The 14,897-nt window shown below is 52.8% G+C and overlaps 2 long non-coding RNA genes across 8 annotated transcripts; both read left to right on the top strand.

Annotated features, from left to right (window-relative positions):
- The first annotated feature begins 3,274 nt into the window (after positions 1 to 3,274).
- Positions 3,275 to 14,466, top strand: LOC113988194. Of its 6 annotated transcripts, none has more exons than XR_005565757.1 (5): positions 9,731 to 9,771; positions 10,911 to 12,044; positions 12,495 to 12,566; positions 13,022 to 13,365; positions 13,831 to 14,466. It is a non-coding gene; the product is annotated as an uncharacterized LOC113988194 (long non-coding RNA). The 6 variants fall into 6 exon arrangements; XR_003540833.2 differs by lacking the exon at positions 13,831 to 14,466 and having other exon boundaries at positions 13,022 to 13,151; positions 13,248 to 13,790; XR_005565756.1 differs by lacking the exons at positions 9,731 to 9,771; positions 13,831 to 14,466 and adding an exon at positions 3,275 to 3,316 and having other exon boundaries at positions 13,022 to 13,790.
- On the top strand, positions 8,906 to 9,703 carry LOC120324443. Of its 2 annotated transcripts, none has more exons than XR_005565764.1 (3): positions 8,906 to 8,941; positions 9,487 to 9,556; positions 9,665 to 9,703. It is a non-coding gene; the product is annotated as an uncharacterized LOC120324443 (long non-coding RNA). The 2 variants fall into 2 exon arrangements; XR_005565763.1 differs by having other exon boundaries at positions 9,487 to 9,560.
- Positions 14,467 to 14,897: the final 431 nt, after the last annotated feature.

The raw sequence follows: 14,897 nt of genomic DNA, 5'->3' as shown, positions 1-14,897 counted from the left end.
AGATGTTGTTTCTGAGAGGAAATGGTGCCAAACAAATGCAGAGTTTTGGGTCAGTTTTGGGGATGATTTGGGTCAGTTTTTGGGATCAGTTTGGGGTGATTTGGTTCAGTTTTGGGTCGGCTTTTGGGATGATTGGAGTCAGGTTTTGGGATGATTGGGGTCAGGTTTTGGGGTCAGTTTTGGGTCAGCTTTTGGGGTGATTTGGGTCGGTTTTGGGTCAATTTTTGGGGAGCACTGGGTGTTGCTGGGGGTTGTTGAGGAGCACTGGGTGTTGCTGGGGGTTGTTGGGGAGCACTGGGAGAGAAAATGAAAAATAAAGAGAATAAAAAATAAACGAAATAAAAAAGGAAATATAAAAAACAAAATAAAATTAAAAAAAAAGGCAAAAAACCTAAAAAGGAAATAAAATGAAAATGAAATAAAAGAGAAAAAAAAAACAAAAAAAGAAACCCCTTCTTGGGCACCCCGTTTCCTCTCCTCCCGGCCCCCGACCCGTAAATTGCGGGGTCATCACCCCTAAAATGTGAGACGGGGACCCCAAAATGCGGGTGGGGGAACCCCAGGGAGCCGAAAAAGCGGAGGGGGAGCCGCAGTAAGAAAGCGAAGCCGGGCGGTCGGGCGGCGGGGTGGGGGGGAAGCCAGGGTGGCGACGGCGGCGCGTGCGCAGTCGTTGGCAAGACGCCGGCGATCACGTGGTAAGTAAGGGCAGCCAGGAGAGGGACCGGCGACGCATGCGCAGTGGCTCTCGTGGCGGTGCAGCGCTCCCCGCTCGAGTTAAGGGCCGGTTCCGGCGGCAGGGCGGGACTCGCGGTCTCCCGTCTCTCCCGGGGTGTGTGTGGGGGGAACAACACGAAGATTTTTTGGGGTGAAAGCGCAGAAATTAGCGAGGAGGGCCGGTAATTTGGGTAAACTCGGTCACCGGAAGTAGAGAGCGACCGGAAGTCCTCCAAAGCCCCGGCGCGGAAGTCCGCCAAGCCCACAGTAAAGATGGCGCCGCCAGGACCGGAACGACCACACTAAAGATGGCGGCCCCGGGCCGGAAGTCCGCCAAGCCCACAGTAAAGATGGCGCCGCCAGGACCGGAACGACCACACTAAAGATGGCGGCCCCGGCCCGGAAGTTCGCCCCGACGCCACACTCAAGATGGCGCCGCCACGACCGGAACTTAGCCGGGGCCACACTAAAGATGGCGGCGAGAGGCCCCCTCGCCTCAGAGAGGCGTCTATCCTGTTGCCTGCCCTCCGCCGCGACCCGGACCCCCGCCCCGCGCCCGCAGCGCCGTCTCGCCGCGCCGCTTCCCGCTGTGGGGACGGGGCGGGGGGCTCGGCGGCGCCGGGCGCGGGCGGCAGGTTCGTGGGCGGCGGCAGGCACCGGCGCGGGCAGCCCCCGTCTCGGAGCCGCGGCGCGCGAGGACCCCAGGCGGCGGGTGGGGGGGGCCGCGCGAGGGCCGCAGGGGGGCCGCGCCGCCCGCCGCGCCGCCCGCTCCCGCTCCCGCTCCGCTCCCGCTCCCGCTCCCGCCGTGCCCTGGAGATGCTATCGGGGCTGCGCCGCCGCCTCCCCCCCCCCGGAAGCCTCCCACGGCGGCAGATCCGACGGAGATCGTCCCCGGGGGTAAGCTGGGCGCGGCGGGTGGGCGCGGCCGCTCTTCTGCCTCTCCCGCGGCCATCGGGGACTGCAGGCCGGGGAAGCGACAGGCAAGTTTCTCGCCTCTGCGGAGAAACTCGCACCTGCGTGCCGCCGCAGGGCCGGGTTCGGATGTGCCCTGGCATTGCACACGCACCACACCCCCCCGCGGGGAGGGTCTGCGCTGCCTCGGGGACCCTGTCTGTGCTGCCGGGAGAGAGAAATCCTTTGGGAAGCTGGGCTGGAAACAGCAACTCTGTGAACTGCTCAGCTTTTCCTAGGCAAGGGCAGGTTTTAGGGAAGAAAGGCCCGGACGCGCGAAAGGCGCCGCGGGTCTCGCCAAGGGGGGGTGGGGCGCGCGGCTGCAGCGCCGCGCGCGGCTGCAGTGCCGCTCCCGGCCGTGTCCGCCAGGCGGCGACTGTGAGGCAGGGCCCGGCGCTCGGGGGCGCTCTCGCAAGCGACGCTTGCCCTGGGAAAGCGGCGGGGTTTGGCCACTGCCGGCCTTCCCCCGGAGGGCCCGGGCTGGCCCAGCGCCTGGCAAAACCTCGTAGGGAAAAGGCAAGGAACACCTGCGGTGGTTCTGCCCTTTCTTTAGCCAGGGACTGGAACACAGACAAAATCAAGGGGCTCTTTGACCTGGGCAGGCTCCCAGCATGTTTCAGCCTTCCTTAGCAGGGCATTCTCACCCTCTGAAAAGCTGAAAGGCTTTAACAGCTGGAGACGCGCCTGCAGCTGTGCAGATTAATGGAGTTTCTTTGAGGAAACGAAGGGGAGGCTTTCCTGTTGTGAGCCTAAATACCGAGTCTACTCTGCTTTTTCAATCAGGTGACGAAGCTTATGGAAAAAAAGACCAAAGGCCTCGAGGTGAGCACATTCTACCGAGTTCTGCTTTTCTGGGGTCGGTTTGGGAAAATCACGTGAAATTCTAAAAAGCTTCTCTCCGTGTTTTCTAGTTGTTTTTTCAGCCTTGGTCTAAGTTTCATGTAGAGAAGGGCATAGAATTATTAGAACAGACCAACTAGACTTTCTCGGGAGAGATGGAAGAAAAGGCTGCTGATTGCAGTTCTGCTTTTCTTGTCTTCCCTTTGACCGTCATTTTCTCTCCCCTGCTGTTCAAATAGGCAGCAATTAATTGCTCTGCTGAAGAGTTTGCTGTACTAAGTGTCTGTCAAATTGATGCCTTCAACTCAAGATAGCACCTGCTCCTTAGTTACAAAAAGTTCCTCACAGGAAATTTTCAGGTGTGCCCATAAATCTCCTGGCTGTTTGTTTGGGAGAACAGGGTTTTCTCGTCTGTAACAGAACAGTCGTGGCATTTGCTATGGAATGCTGGTGGCAATCTAGTCAGAAGAGGACCCCGTGCTTCACTAATTTTGCCTTTTTGTTGTTGGGGATGACTTCTTCCCAGGGATGTTATTCTTGACACCCCGGGGCAAATGGAGGTATTCACCTGGTCAGCGTCAGGAGCCATCCTAACTGAGGCCTCGGTGAGTGCTTTTTGTGTGACTGGCCGGTGAAGCTGTCTGTGGGAATGACCTGGCTATTGCTCAGTGTAGTCCTAATTAAGGTGTCTTTTACTCCGTGTTCCCAGGCTCCCTCTTTTCCTTCGGTCGCCGTGGGTGTGCCGGACGCCTCTGGCAGGGCTAACCCCGTGGCTTTTCTGTCCAACGTGCTGTGCTGTGTGTGCCTGCAGGTAAGAAAAGCTGGGAGCGCAGTCCTTCTGCTTTGCTTGCTGTGTCTCTTGGGGAGTGATTTTGGAGGGGAATCCCAGAGCGATTTGGTTTGAAGGGGACCTTCAAAGGCCAGCCTGCCTTCCGTGGGCAGGGACACCTTCCGCTCTCATCCCCGGCTGGATGCTCCCAGTCCCGTCCAGCCTGGCCTGGAACACTTGCAGGGATGGGGCAGGCTCAGCTTCCCTGTGCAGTGTGCTCTAATATCTCTCCACTGTCATCAGGAAAAATTTTGTCAGCGTGTTTTGTTCAACAATGGTAAGCAGGACCCGGGTGAAAATTGCATTCTCTGAGGTGCAGAGGGAAATAATTATCCTTTGAAGACAAATGTAATTCAGTTTTGCACGAGTCTTGTCTGCCTTATGTTTGAATTGCTTTCTATTCTAGGCAGTTGTTTTAAATTAAACTTTTATTTTGTGTCTCCCCCGCCCCCAGTATCCTGTCCAAGACCAAGCTACCTTTCCTCGTGGGAATGGACCGGCCGGGCTTTGGCAATCTGGCCCCTCGAAAGACTAAAGTGACCTCTTCCAGCAGGGGAAGACTGAAGCAAGCGGTGCCAGAAGGAACTGGAGTTTCTGGAGAATAAAAGCTGGAAGCGTGCCCCCGAAAATCCCCCCGGGTGGTCAGTGGTCTGACTTGCACGGACCGGTGGCCTTGGCCAGGAGCGGTCCTGCGGGAAGCGCCTTTGCCCAGGCTGTAATTTTAATTTCCATTGGATGCTTGGCAAAGCCCCCCTGGGTGAGCCCCAGTGCCTGGCATGAGCGGAGCGGGCTTCCAGGGAGGTACTCACCTGGTCAGCGTCAGGAGCCATCCTAACTGAGGCCTCGGTGAGTGCTTTTTGTGTGACTGGACAGTGAAGCTGTGGGAATGACCTGGCTAGTGCTCGGTGTACTCCTAATTAAAGTGTCTTTTACTCCGTGTTCCCAGGCTCCCTCCTTCCCTTCGGTCGCCGTGGGTGTGCCGGACGCCTCTGGCAGGGCTAACCCTGTGGCTTTTCTGTCCAACGTGCTGTGCTGTGTGTGCCTGCAGGTAAGAAAAGCTGGGAGTGCAGTCCTTCTGCTTTGCTTGCTGTGTCTCTTGGGGAGTGATTTTGGAGGGGAATCCCAGAGCGATTTGGTTTGAAGGGGACCTTCAAAGGCCAGCCTGCCTTCCGTGGGCAGGGACACCTTCCGCTCTCATCCCCGGCTGGATGCTCCCAGTCCCGTCCAGCCTGGCCTGGAACACTTGCAGGGATGGGGCAGGCTCAGCTTCCCTGTGCAGTGTGCTCTAATATCTCTCCACTGTCATCAGGAAAAATTTTGTCAGCGTGTTTTGTTCAACAATGGTAAGCAGGACCCGGGTGAAAATTGCATTCTCTGAGGTGCAGAGGGAAATAATTATCCTTTGAAGACAAATGTAATTCAGTTTTGCACGAGTCTTGTCTGCCTTATGTTTGAATTGCTTTCTATTCTAGGCAGTTGTTTTAAATTAAACTTTTATTTTGTGTCTCCCCCGCCCCCAGTATCCTGTCCAAGACCAAGCTACCTTTCCTCGTGGGAATGGACCGGCCGGGCTTTGGCAATCTGGCCCCTCGAAAGACTAAAGTGACCTCTTCCAGCAGGGGAAGACTGAAGCAAGCGGTGCCAGAAAGAACTGGAGTTTCTGGAGAATAAAAGCTGGAAGCGTGCCCCCGAAAATCCCCCCTGGGTGGTCAGCGGTCTGACTTGCACGGACCGGTGGCCTTGGCCAGGAGCGGTCCTGCGGGAAGCGCCTTTGCCCAGGCTGTAATTTTAATTTCCATTGGATGCTTGGCAAAGCCCCCCTGGGTGAGCCCCAGTGCCTGGCATGAGCGGAGCGGGCTTCCAGGGAGGTATTCACCTGGTCAGCGTCAGGAGCCATCCTAACTGAGGCCTCGGTGAGTGCTTTTTGTGTGACTGGCCGGTGAAGCTGTCTGTGGGAATGACCTGGCTATTGCTCAGTGTAGTCCTAATTAAGGTGTCTTTTACTCCGTGTTCCCAGGCTCCCTCTTTTCCTTCGGTCGCCGTGGGTGTGCCGGACGCCTCTGGCAGGACTAACCCTGTGGCTTTTCTGTCCAACGTGCTGTGCTGTGTGTGCCTGCAGGTAAGAAAAGCGGGGAGTGCAGTCCCTCTGCTTTGCTTGCTGTGTCTCTTGGGTAGTGATTTTGGAGGGGAATCCCAGAGCGATTTGGTTTGAAGGGGACCTTCAAAGGCCAGCCTGTCTTCCGTGGGCAGGGACACCTTCCACTGTCCCCGGTTGCTCCCAGTCCCGTCCAGCCCGTCCTGGAACACTTGCAGGGATGGGGCAGGCTCAGCTTCCCTGTGCAGTGTGCTCTAATATCTCTCCACTGGCATCCTGAAAAATGTTGTCAGCGTGTTTTGTTGGACGACGGCGAGCAGGACCCGGGTGAAAAGGACATTCTCTGAGGTGCTGGGAGAAGGAGGACTCGTGCGGGCACCTCCAGAGACAGCGGGAACGGGAGCGTGCTGCGGAGAAGGAAAATTCCAGGGGGTGGGTGCCGAGAAATTTGTCCTTCCCTCGCCCTGTGCTCTGCACTTAGCAATGGGTCAAGTGCAGAAGTTTCCTGGGGACCCTGGAAAAGGATGCCGGGTCTGCTAAGAAAAGTGGGGCCAAAGGAGCAGGCCCTGGGTCTGCGAGCGTGGGAGAAACAAGGGCCGGGTCATCCTCTGCCTCCGGGAGGGAGGGCAGCAGGAAAGGCCACGGACTAAAGCACTGAAGTGCCGTTCCCCAGGGAGCCCCTGCCCAGCACTGAACTTGCTTGTGCACTTGCTGTCCCTTTCCCAGCGGAGCCGAAGCGTCGGGTGCGGGTGCCGGGGGGATGGAGCTGCCAAGGACAAACTGGGAGGGTGTATGCGAGGGAAGGGGGGAGAAGGAGCTCTTGACGTGCTTTTTTTCCTTCTTCATCCCACAGAATTGCCACGAGAGGAAATACCTCAGAGGGGCTTCCCTCCAGGTAAGCCCTGAATATGCCAGGAGGTTTCAACCGGGAGGAAAGGAGCTGTGGAAGAAAAGCAGCCTAAAAATAGCCAGCGGGGATCATCAGGTTTTCCAGCCAAGAAGCACAAGGAGAGAGATGAGGGAATCGGGTTCCAATTCCTAATGATTTGGTGGGTGCAGGAATGATTTGTGTGTGTTTTCCAGTCCCTTTTGATTCCTGGGATGATTTTAAAATGATGGCTTTAGCAATCAACTAAATCGGAGATGTTGTTTTTGAGAGGAAATGGTGCCAAACAAATGCAGAGTTTTGGGTCAGTTTTGGGGATGATTTGGGTCAGTTTTTGGGGTCAGTTTGGGGTTATTTTTTGGGGTGATTTGGGTCAGTTTTGGGTCAGCTGTTGGGACGATTGGGGTCAGTTTTTGGGGTCAGTTTTGGGATGATTTGGGTCAGTTTTTGGGGTCAGTTTTGGGTCAGCGTTTGGGGTGATTTGGGTCGGTTTTGGGTCAATTTTTGGGGAGCACTGGGTGTTACTGGGGGTTGTTGAGGAGCACTGGGTGTTACTGGGGAGCACTGGGTGTTACTGGGGGTTGTTGAGGAGCACTGGGTGTTACTGGGGTGCACTGGGGAGCACTGGGTGTTGCTGGGGGTTGTTGGGGAGCACTGGGTGTTACTGGGGAGCACTGGGAGAGAAAATGAAAAATAAAGAGAATAAAAAATAAACGAAATAAAAAAGGAAATATAAAAAACAAAATAAAATTAAAAAAAAAGGCAAAAAACCTAAAAAGGAAATAAAATGAAAATGAAATAAAAGAGAAAAAAAAAACAAAAAAAGAAACCCCTTCTTGGGCACCCCGTTTCCTCTCCTCCCGGCCCCCGACCCGTAAATTGCGGGGTCATCACCCCTAAAATGTGAGACGGGGACCCCAAAATGCGGGTGGGGGAACCCCAGGGAGCCGAAAAAGCGGAGGGGGAGCCGCAGTAAGAAAGCGATGCCGGGCGGTCGGGCGGCGGGGTGGGGGGGAAGCCAAGAGGTGGCGACGCCGGCGCGTGCGCAGTCGTTGGCAAGACGCCGGCGATCACGTGGTAAGTAAGGGAAGCCAGGAGAGGGACGGCGACGCATGCGCAGTGGCTCTCGTGGCGGTGCAGCGCTCCCTGCTCGAGTTAAGGGCCGGTTCCGGCGGCAGGGCGGGACTCGCGGTCTCCCGTCTCTCCCGGGGTGTGCGGGGGGGGAATAACACGAAGATTTTTTGGGGCGAAAGCGCAGAAATTAGCGAGGAGGGACGCTAATTTGGGTAAACTCGGTCACCGGAAGTAGAGAGCGACCGGAAGTCCTCCAAGGCCCCGGCCCGGAAGTCCGCCAAGCCCACAGTAAAGATGGCGCCGCCAGGACCGGAACGACCACACTAAAGATGGCGGCCCCGGCCCGGAAGTCCGCCAAGCCCACAGTAAAGATGGCGCCGCCAGGACCGGAACGACCACACTAAAGATGGCGGCCCCGGCCCGGAAGTTCGCCCCGACGCCACACTCAAGATGGCGCCGCCACGACCGGAACTTAGCCGAGGCCACACTAAAGATGGCGCCGCGGCCCCCGCTCGCCCCGTTCCGCTCCGCTCCGCTCCGCTCCGCTCCCGCTCCCGCCCCCGCTCCCGCTCCCGCTCCCGCCGTGCCCTGGAGATGCTATCGGGGCTGCGCCGCCGCCTTCCCCCCCCCCCCGGAAGCGACCCACGGCGGCAGATCCGACGGAGATCGTCCCCGGGGTAAGCTGGGCGCGGCGGGTGGGCGCGGCCGCTCTTCTGCCTCTCCCGCGGCCATCGGGGACTGCAGGCCGGGGAAGCGACAGGCAAGTTTCCCGCCTCTGCGGAGAAACTCGCACCTGCGTGCCGCCGCAGGGCCGGGTTCGGATGTGCCCTGGCATTGCACACGCACCACACCCCCCCGCGGGGAGGGTCTGCGCTGCCTCGGGGACCCTGTCTGTGCTGCCGGGAGAGAGAAATCCTTTGGGAAGCTGGGCTGGAAACAGCAACTCTGTGAACTGCTCAGCTTTTCCTAGGCAAGGGCAGGTTTTAGGGAAGAAAGGCCCGGACGCGCGAAAGGCGCCGCGGGTCTCGCCAAGGGGGGGGGGGGCGCGGGCTGCAGCGCCGCGCGCGGCTGCAGTGCCGCTCCCGGCCGTGTCCGCCAGGCGGCGACTGTGAGGCAGGGCCCGGCGCTCGGGGGCGCTCTCGCAAGCGACGCTTGCCCTGGGAAAGCGGCGGGCTTTGGGCACTGCCGGCCTTCCCCCGCAGTGCCCGGGCTGGCCCAGCGCCTGGCAAAACCTCGTAGGGAAAAGGCAAGCAACACCTGCGGTGTTTCTGCCCTTTCTTTAGCCAGGGACTGGAACACAGACAAAATCAAGGGGCTCTTTGACCTGGGCAGGCTCCCAGCATTTTTCAGCCTTCCTTAGCAGGGCATTCTCACCCTCTGAAAAGCTGAAAGGCTTTAACAGCTGGAGACGCGCCTGCAGCTGTGCAGATTAATGGAGTTTCTTTGAGGAAACGAAGGGGAGGTTTTCCTGTTGTGAGCCTAAATACCGAGTCTACTCTGCTTTTTCAATCAGGTGACGAAGCTTATGGAAAAAAAGACCAAAGGCCTCGAGGTGAGCACATTCTACCGAGTTCTGCTTTTCTGGGATCGGTTTGGGAAAATCACGTGAAATTCTAAAAAGCTTCTCTCCGTGTTTTTCTAGTTGTTTTTTCAGCCTTGGTCTAAGTTTCATGTAGAAAAGGGCATAGAATTATTAGAACAGACAAACTAGACTTTCTCGGGAGAGATGGAAGAAAAGGCTGCTGATTGCAGTTCTGCTTTTCTTGTCTTCCCTTCGACCGTCATTTTCTCTCCCCTGCTGTTCAAATAGGCAGCAATTAATTGCTCTGCTGAAGAGTTTGCTGTACTAAGTGTCTGTCCAATTGATGCCTTCAACTCGAGACAGCACCTGCTCCTTAGTTACAAAAAGTTCCTCACAGGAAATTTTCAGGCGTGCCCATAAATCTCCTGGCTGTTTGTTTGGGAGAACAGGGTTTTCTCGTCTGTAACAGAATAGTCGTGGCATTTGCTATGGAATGCTGGTGGCAGTCTAGTCAGAAGAGGACCCCGTGCTTCACTAATTTTGCCTTTTTGTTGTTGGGGGTGACTTCTTCCCAGGGATGTTCTTCTTGACCCCCCGAGGCAAACGGAGGTGTCAGCGTCAGGAGCCATCCTAACTGAGGCCCTGGTAGGTCAGTGCTTTTTGTGTGACTGGCCGGTGAAGCTGTCTGTGGGAATGACCTGGCTATTGCTCAGTGTAGTCCTAATTAAGGTGTCTTTTACTCCGTGTTCCCAGGCTCCTTGTTTTCCTTCGGTCGCCGTGGGTGTGCCGGACGCCTCTGGCAGGACTAACCCTGTGGCTTTTATGCCCAGCGTGCTGTGCTGTGCTGTGTGTGCCTGCAGGTAAGAAAAGCTGGGAGTGCAGTCCCTCTGCTTTGATTGCTGTGTCTCTTTGGTAGTGATTTTGGAAGCGGCGCCCGCGCAGAGCGAGGCGTTGGCTGGGCCGGCGCCTGAAGCGCTCGGGGCCGCCGGGCGGGGCAGTGCCCGGCTGGTGGTTGCCTCGCAGAGAGAAGAGCCCGGCGCTGGGAAGGCAGGGGCCTGGGCTCAAGCTGCTCTGGACCGCTGTGGGGATGGGTTTAAAGTTTTGGGATCACTTGTTTCTGTCCCTACCTTCCCACTGAAAACAATAACTTAAGAAGTCCTCCTCTGGACTGGTCCAGAGAAATTGTGGAGTCTCCATCCCTGGAGATGCTTAAAACACTTTTGCTCAGGCAAAGTCGGGAGCAACCTATTCTACCTAATCCCGCTTTTTGAGCAGCAGAGATTGGACTAGATGATCTCCAGAGGTATTGTCCAACCCCCACCATTCTGTCCTTCTGTAAAGGGGCTTTGCACTGCCCTTTTGAACTGTAATCTGTTGATGACCTGTGTTGAGGTCACACTGTAGCTTGTTACACTGCAGCTTGTCACACTGAATGGCAGCCTGAATAATTTAATATTGAACTGTGATTAATCACAAGATGAAAGCTAAGATAGGCTGGTAAGAGGCAGTGTTCTTTGCTGCAGCATTTCCCACCTGAGGTAATTTTCCTTTTTCTGAAAGTGTCAAGTACAGTTGGGCAATGTACTACATAGGAAGAAGGGAAAGAATCTCAAAAACAAATAAATGAACAAAAAAACCCCTTTAGATTTGCTTGTGCAAGAAGAGGATTGTTCTTCCACTCAGCCAGGTTTTGAGAGGACAAATTAATTGTTTCTCTGACAAAACTATACATTGGAGGCTGTTAATGATCCCATAGTCTGTGCTAAAGGTTTTAGCTGATTGTGTTTGTCATCAGCTTTTACTAAAGAAAAAGCAAGCCTTCTTGGCTGTGTGGATATTACAGGAACGAAATGATTCCATTCATGTAGATAATGATAACAGAGCCAAAACAAAAATATTGCAAGTGTCCTATGTGGAACAATATACAGAATTTCAAAAGGGATTGTAGTGGTCCCATAGACAGAACTAACATACTTCCTGTTCCTTATTTGCTGATCAGGTCATATTTATCTGCCTGTCAGGACTGTCGGAGCACTGGATGGAGAGCAGGTCATATGAAGAGGATTAGGGAGTAAAAGGCAGCTTGTACTGAAGTGCAGGGAAAGTATAAATATTGATATATATTGGCACAGTGCCTGGCCTTAATGCTTAAAATCCTTTGGAGAGCTGTCTGCATATTTACTGTATTAATGATCAAATGCAAGGCTGTGTTGGGAAAGGTCTTCCATTTGGAAGTCAGTAGTTGAGACTGTCTTGCCTATGAAAAAGAGGGAGAATTTTTGTTAGAGGATGTAGGATTCTGGCTGGTAATAGTCTTAATTCAAGGTATTTTTAGAGAATTGATTTAATACAAGCAGAACAAATGGCCAGAAGTGTAATGAGAGACAAGTTGAAATTAGAAAGTAGATGTGCATTTTGAATGTATTGTCATAGCAACTGATTCAATTCTCCCTCTCTTGCTGTTCTGGGGACCTTTTAAATGTGCTTTGGCTAAATAAAAAGTATTAGACTATTTCAGAGCCAAAAGGTCAGTTCTTGTTGTCTCTTTTGCACTTTAATTCTAGTACACTGATACTTGCTAACCACTTATAACCCTAGATGCAGAATGAGAACTTGGGTTATTAACAATAAAGAAGTAAACAGCAGAAAGACTTGACCTTTCTTTTGAATTGCCCTGTGGTGTTAAAAAATACCAAACAAACCTCCTTCCCCAAAGAAACACCCCCAAAATACCCCAAGAACTCACCAAACAGAAAATCACCGACAACCAAAAAGCAGAAGTAACAAACATGAACAGCAAGTGGAGGAAGAGTTTGAAAGCGGGCTGGACAGAACCAGAAGTGTTACTGCCCACTCTTAGGCCACTGTGCTGATTAAATGGGTGTTGTTAGGTTTAGATCAGTAGTTCGTTGTTGTTGGGTTTTTCGGTGGTGTTGATTTTTTTGTTGTCGTTGTGGGGGATTGTTTGTTTGTTTGTTTTATTTTGTTTTTTTTCTGTATTAAAAATCTGGCTCAGTTACTCTCTAGTTCTGGTGTGTTTTCTTTTCCAGGTGGTTGGTGTTTCTGCAGTGTTTGGCACAGGACTGGGGGAGATTTTTACCCAGCTTTCTAAAGCTGTAGATGAATAGGAGAGGTAAGGGGATAACTTTTGGTTCGTGACTCAGTGACCACTTCCTGAAGGTCCTGATTCATGAGTCTGCTCCTTTGATTTGAAGGAGTGTACAGTTGCCATAGCCAAGGTAGCTTAGGGTGTCCAGTATCAGCATAAAAAGCAGCAGTAAAAAGGAACTATTCAGAGATGAATTTTTGTGCTGTTCCACGAGAAAGTAAAAGCTATCTGTGCCAGCAAGTCTGTGAAGTAATTTTTTTCTTGTAATTCCATACCAAGTTTTGAATTGTTGCTGTTTTAATGAAGTATGTTCATTGATTTTGCATCCATTGGTTTCAGAATCCAAATCTGGGGAAAAAAGTACTGTCTTTCTGAAATGTCTCTCAAACATGAAAGCCTAGAGAAAACTTTTTTTTTGAGTAAAAAGGAGCCTCCAGGATGATCCTTATGCAATACAAATCATGTGTTTTTCAGACTGAATGCACTCCCTTTATTCACCTTTTCAGAGAGTATCGTCCAGAATACGAGCGCCTGAGAAAAACACTGGTAAGTGTTTTTAGCTGTTTTACATCTGAACAGTGTATCTGGGGTCACTTTTAGGCACACAATTGCCTTTATGTTGAGAGGGTCTAACATTTCATTTACTAGTCGTACTCACTGTGGGAAAACTCCTGTCCTGAAGGAGTCCACCATTTGCCTTTTTTTTCCTAGATGTGGTGGAGCATATCTTTACAAAAATAAAGATTTTGTAAAACAGATGTTGCTCAGTGGTTTAGTGCTAATATTTGAGCTAATTGTGTGAAAATGATTGGGAAATAAGATTGTGTTTTCCATTCGGATGGATAGAGAGTTCTTAAAAATAAATTTCCAAAGGGATTTGTTGAGACTATCCCTGTATCTTCCTGCACCAGTGAAGAGTACTAGTTTGACTTAGTAAGAAAGACTGAATTGCAGTGCCAAAATCAGTAGCTCTGCTCACCTTGAGTTGTGGCTGTCCAAAGGACAGTTCTCTGCAGGCACAGCTACACAGAGTTTGGCTTCCCGGCGCTGCTGAAAACATCCTAGAATCCCACCTGACTGGAGGTTGCTTTCCACGCTTAGTCAGAAGTTCTGTGAAACCTTAGTTGAAATGTAAGACCTGCATAGTGACTTCTGCTCTCTGACTGGGGGACAGGCTGCTGGGTTTGGGTGAGGTTTCTCTTCTCCTAATGTTTTAAATGTTCTCAGAATCCACAGGTAAATCTTTGTCTACGGGAGAAAGCTCAAAATAAACAAAAGAGAGAGCAGCTGGAACACTTGTGGAAGGACATGGGCAGCGTGTGTGTGCAGGGCAGCACAGTGGCAGGTACCTCCCCAGGAAGATAAAGTTTACTGCAGAAGTTTTCTGAAGAGTTTGCCTTGTGAAGTAGTACAGTGCTTCTTTGTCCTCACAGCAGAAGTGTGAAAGCAGCTCCATGTTAGAGGAGCGGGGCTTTAGTTCCTGTGGGGTTGGTCACACTCAGCTCTTCCTGTGTCAGTCACAGGTTTGGAAGAAACCCCGCTGTGTAGCTAAAGCAGTGGACCTACTAGAAATAATGAAATACTTTAGAAAAAGTGAAACAGTCAGATCAGAATATGAGAAAGCTCTGCTGTTGGCTGCACTGTTCCTTAGATGAGGCGAGTAGGTGCTGATGGAGTCTGTCCTGTGTCTGGGATCCACAAGCAGCTTTCTGTCCCCTTAGAGCAGGTGTTCATTGCTGGGTTTCTGTGCAGATAGAAACCTTACCTTTAGCAAGCTGGTTGGTGTACAGCTGTTTCTGTTCCCTTCAAGGACCTGATGCTTCTGCAATGGGTCCCTCTGAGCTAATACTAACACAAGGAACTCTCGATGAAGAGCAAGAAGAGAGGGAGAGTGACGCTGATGGCATTGACCATGAAGGTAAGGGAATGAGGTCTAAAAGCTGCCTCTCAAGAAATCCCCTCTATATTTCATGTCCTGGATGGACTGTAAGGAGAGCCTAGAAAACAAGCAAACATTCAGTCACCTGACGTGTCAGAATCTGTAGCAGAAGCTCAGCTGCAATGGTCAGTGCAGGGATATCACTCTGTAACCTTTGTGAAAGTTCAATTGTAAATTTTCTATTCAAGTAATTAATAGGTGTATAATACACATAGACCAGAGAACTCGTTAGGCTTGGGGCATGCAGTGACCTCTGAACCTGATTGATGCACAGATGTGTCCATCATCTTTTTGGCCTTACAGTTTCTGCCCCTGGCACTCTTCCCTTTTCCTGTGACTGTGGTCTTGGAGCAATCTTCTAAGTTGTTACAGTGTGATTTTTCTCTTCTATAGCTCACAGACTTAATCTTCATTCTTTCCCTGTTCCACTGATGGGTAGGATCACTTATTTCCTTTGCCCTGTAATGTAGCTGAAGATGGAATAGACTTTCTGTGTTGCTTTGGCTATCCTGATTCTAGCTTTTTTTCGGAAACACAAGTAGAACAAGTACTGAAATAGCGCTGAACTTCAGCAGCAGCGGGGACTGCGCAGGAGAAGGAGGGTGGGCAGCGGGCCTGGGCAGGCAGGGGGATGGGGGTGGGGGCGGGCACTTAAAAGATTTCGGCCAGGGAGCTGATCTCAGCCAGCACCCAGTCGGGGCAGTCTGAGTCCCCGTAGAAGCAGAACTGCTGCGTGGGGAGAGGCGGTCAGAGGCGCACTGCCGCTCTGCGTCCTCCCCGCTCCCCGCCGCCGACTCCCGGCCCACCACGTCGCCGCTGCTCCCCGGTCCCCCATGCCGCACAGTCCGCCTTCGCGATCCGGAACCGCCCCGTGTGCCGGTGCGGGGCTCCCCGAGGGGCTCTGCAGGGGCCTTGGGGCCGGGACCCCGGGGGTGCAG

The sequence above is a fragment of the Pipra filicauda genome, unplaced genomic scaffold (genome assembly GCF_003945595.2).
Source record: "Pipra filicauda isolate LSUMZ 115617 unplaced genomic scaffold, ASM394559v2 scaffold537_size357629_pilon, whole genome shotgun sequence".
Classification (NCBI taxonomy): Eukaryota; Metazoa; Chordata; class Aves; order Passeriformes; family Pipridae; genus Pipra; species Pipra filicauda.
The sequence above is the reverse complement of the archived record's forward strand: the minus strand, read 5'-3'. Positions and strand labels throughout refer to the sequence as shown.